Source organism: Poecilia formosa, unplaced genomic scaffold (assembly GCF_000485575.1).
Source record: "Poecilia formosa unplaced genomic scaffold, Poecilia_formosa-5.1.2 Scaffold266, whole genome shotgun sequence".
NCBI classification, from domain to species: domain Eukaryota; kingdom Metazoa; phylum Chordata; class Actinopteri; order Cyprinodontiformes; family Poeciliidae; genus Poecilia; species Poecilia formosa.
Window position 1 is genome coordinate 122,692 of NW_006800205.1, and position 4,535 is coordinate 127,226.

Below are 4,535 nucleotides of genomic sequence, written 5' to 3' on the forward strand. Positions count from 1 at the left end.
GGTCCAAACCTCAGCGTCCCGCTGCCTCCTGATTGGTCCAAACCTCAGCGTCCCGCTGCCTCCTGATTGGTCGTTGCCTCAGCGTCCTGCTGCCTCCTGATTGGTTTGTTGCCTCAGCGTCCAGCCGTCTCCTGACTCATCCCTCAGCCCTTCCTCAGCCGGCGGAGGCGGCGGCGGCGTCCCGCCTCCAGACCGGCGGTTCACGGCCGAGCTAAGTTTGGAAGGTGAGTCACGGCGGGAATGTTTGCAGAGGAAGCCGCAGTCACAACAGCTCCTCCCGGATTAGTCCAAACAGCCGCGGCGATCCAAACAAGGTTTCATAACAGCCCAGCCTGTGACTCACTGGGACGTTTCCTGTCAGGCTGAGGCGGAGCGGCGAACACCTGCAGCACATCCACCGGTTTGTTTGGACTCTGCAGAACCAGCTGCTGGTTCTGAAGGCGTTTCAGTCAGAGAACCAGAATAATGACCCAGAATAAATCAATAAACCAGAAAACACAGATTCACTTCGTCTGGATTCAAACCAAATATGAAAAAAAAAAAACATTATTAGTTCATAAAATACAAAAAAATACAAACAGTTCCTGCCTACATATTCATAAAATAAAAACTATACAGTAAAATATAACTTATTTATTGTTCCTCTTATTGGAGTTTATTACCAGAAACCTTTACTGAATTAATTCATTTGGTTTTTAAATCTAAAGTTTCTTGGGGCGATTTTCTGATATCTACATGTTTTATAGTTTTAGATTTTATTTTTTGCTTTTAAATGTTTATTCTTATGTGTTTTTGTTTCTGCCTTTTGGCCTGCATTCCTCTGAAAAGTGATTTTTAATCTAAATGGGTTTTTATCCTGGTAAAATAAAATTACAAATATTTCCTACATAAACAACCTTATAAATATTTATATAAACGTTCTCTGATTTATTCCTGTTATCTTCTTCAGCTTCAGCATCGTTTATTTTATTACAGAGGATTCTGTGATTTTTAATAAGTATTGAGCAATATAGATGGTCGAATGGCATCAATAAAGTTGATTGACTGACTGATTATCAGTTGAATCCACAGATTAATTTGCAGAAACTCTTAAGATTTCTGCCTGGAAAAACGACGAGACAGGAAGTTAACTGAACATTTCCTCAGATCGATGGAGATAAATCGCAGTCGTTTTGCAGCCATCTTGTTTTGCAACGCGGCGTTTCCTGTTTCCGGTTGTTTCCCAGTTGGTGGCGTGCGGCGCTTCCTGAACGCTCCAGACGGTCGGCCGAGCCGATGCGGGTCCGGCCGACCCGGCCGCGCTCATGAATATTCAGCAGCCTCATTAGTATCGTCCCGCCTCATGATTATTCATGTTTTCACAGGTTTCCAGAGAGCAGGCGGCCATCACTGGTGCTGATCCGTGTTTCTGGGTCAGGGTCTAGCAGCATCGGAGGTTTGGTGGAGAAACGCAGCGTGACCTGCAGTCGCTCAGGTTTTCACACCTGTTTGTCCTGCATTCATGGCTCCATTATCTCTGCCTTTTTGTTCGCCGTGGAGCCTCAGAAAAGTAGGACAGAGCAAGTTGCAAAAGGCACAATAGGCCGCGGTTTGCTTTTCTTGGTGACTCCCAATTAGGCATTGTTCTCCCTCCAAATGTTTGAATAATTGAGCAGAATTTAAGGGGAAGCAGATCTATTATCTAAATCAGGCCACGTGTCTCTTCAGGCTCATATGAGGAGTTTGCAGCGCTGTCATGCCGGGCGGCTGTGAGCGGGGGCTGCAGGTTGGGTCTTGTTTCCAGGCTAAGCTCTCTGAATAAAGGCTGATAGCTTTGTTACATGAGTGGCTTTTCACCTGCTTTAGGTGCTGACTCCAGTTCTCTCCTCGGCCCTCAGGGAGCCCGACGGGAGCTGATTGAGCCCCTGATTGCTCCGATGCAGAGCCTGCTGTGACCCGCGAGTCGGGCCGGGTCTGATGAAGAGGAGGCAGGGGGTCGGCTCCCAGAGAGACGAAGAGCTCCTCATCACAGGCTCATCAAAATCAGCCACTGAAACTCTGTCTACAACTTTCCCTCATCAGGAAGAGCAGAGGAAATATCCTGGTACACATTCAGGGAGTTTCCTGCTTCATGGAGAGTAAACAAAGACAGAGTCACATAAAGTCATTATGCAAAAAAAAAAGAAAGAAAAAAAAAAAAAGATTTACCACAATAAAGTCAAAATACCAGGATAAAAATCTGAGAATAAAGTTGTAATTTTGAGCAACTTGTTCCCCTCCTGGCCTGTGGGGGCGCTGCACCAAGAACCGCTGAAGGAAACGACACAAAAACTTCTGAAGACACTGAGAGCAACTTCCTTCTTCACGAGATGGAAACAAGATGGAGGCGTCAGACTTTAGCGGTTGGAGGATTTCTCTTTAGTCTTTGGCTAAAGAACAGGAGCCATTTCTCCTGCTAGTGCTAGGCTAACATGTTAGCTTTGGCTGTATTTACCCAGAATGCCCTGCTCTGTAGTCCACTTCCTGCTGTTAGAGTAGTCTCCAATCCGCTTTGCGTTCACATTCAAACCGAACCCAGGCCGAGGTTTGGAGGACCAGAGGTCAGAGGTCGATTAGTGTTCACACTTCACCAACCGAACCGGACTTTGACTTTGCGAAACATCAGAGGAAGTCAGGCCCATCCTGCGTTGATCGCCAAAATAAAAGCTCTGACCCAATGCTAAATAATAAAAGATGAGATCTCAGCGGAGCGACTGCTTCCTGTCAGCTGCCACAGGTTCCTCCTGTAGCGCGTTGCTCATTTCGCCGCCATCAGAGAGCGCGTCGCTCATTTCGCCGCCATCAGAGAGCGCGTCGCTCATTTCGCCTCCATCAGAGAGCGCGTCGCTCATTTCGCCGCCATCAGAGAGCGCGTCGCTCATTACGCCGCCATCAGAGAGCGCGTCGCTCATTACGCCGCCATCAGAGAGCGCGTCCCTCGCCATCATCAGTACCGCCTGCAGCCGGCTCACCTGCGCTGGAGGTCACCAGCGAACCGTCCTGCTGGAGGTCAAGGCCCGCCGGTGCGGTAATCTCCTGGTTTGAGTTACTTCATCGGTTAAGAAGCCGGTTGGCCCAAGAATGCGGCGCTGGTATAATTAAGAGGCTTAGCTGAATTTGTGCAGGAGTAAAAAGCCTCATTATGGTCTTAACGGGGATTTGGAGCTGAATCATTTCCTTATAACCGCACACTCGGCCCATTATGGGCTGAGAGCGGCGAGGAGGCGCGGCGCATGTCTCACTGCTCCCAACTGTTGAAGGATGAATGAGTGAGGCTGTTTTCCCAGGAATAACACAGTCATGATAATCAGAGACTCACTAGGAGGTTCAGTCACAGAAAACACCGACCTGACTCCAGCAGAGCAGCTTCACTCTGAGTTCACAGGTCAGAGGTCATCAGACGGGACCTGAGCTGCTGCTGGAGGGTTTAAATAACTAGAAAACGTTTAATATTTACTGTCACTAATCAAAGTCTTGGGAGATAAAGACATTTAATAACCAATAAACACTGAGAATGAAGAAAATGAGAGAAACGGTTCTAGTAGCTACCAGATCGCTGCTCAACTTTAGACCTGGGCTTTGACTAGACCAGTGTTTCTCAATTCCAGTTTCTTCTGCCACACACCTGATGTGAGTAAGTGGTGTGTGGATGTGGGTGGCGTGCAGAGGAGGTCATGCAATCGTCTGAATCAGGAGGTTAGAGACATCAGGAACTGCTGCAGTAAAGGGTTCCTAATCCATGACCCTTCCTGCTTCCCGTACATGACCTCTGACCCGCGGTCCAGATAAATCTGGACTTATCTGGCCAGTGAACTTTATTCCAGGTTTATCTCCAGCAGTCCCGATTCATCAATTTAAAGGAAACAAAGTCCAAACACTCAGCCCTGCGGTACGCCACTGGAGAAATGACCGGCTGTTTTCCTTCACGACAGGAAGAATAATCATCCAGTTACCGTTTAATTTCCATCATCTGTTTCCTTCCATCTGTTGTGAAAATTTTGAATCAAAATTTTTAAATGTTTCCTTTAAAAGGGAAAATGCTGATTGTTTGGAATGAATGAGCCGAGTTTGACGCTACGCAGTGTTGCAATAAACAGGAAGTAGAAACTACACACTAGTGCGGATCACACCTCGGAAAAAATTTAGTTTTTTGTGCCTCTGGTAAGGCACAGACACTCCAGTGGATGGGGAAGTTCACTGAAAACTTATTTAGTAAACGAGTTTTGATCTCCTGTTTGGAAAGCCAAAAAACAACTTGAGCAAGGATAATTGTTTTACTATGTCCAGCAACATTTCCTGATATGAAACTTTAAAATATGCATTATGGGAGTTCAGCTGTTGAAGCCAGTCACAACTTTTCCTCCTGAAACTTGACGTCTTCAACATCTGACTTTCAAAGTTTCACCAGTCGATTTCTTCCATTTGCAGACGTATCATGCAAAGCGAATGTTGTCTGTTTTTAAAATGGCGTGTTGATGAAGCTGACCGTTAAACACACTGACATGCAGCCGAATGCG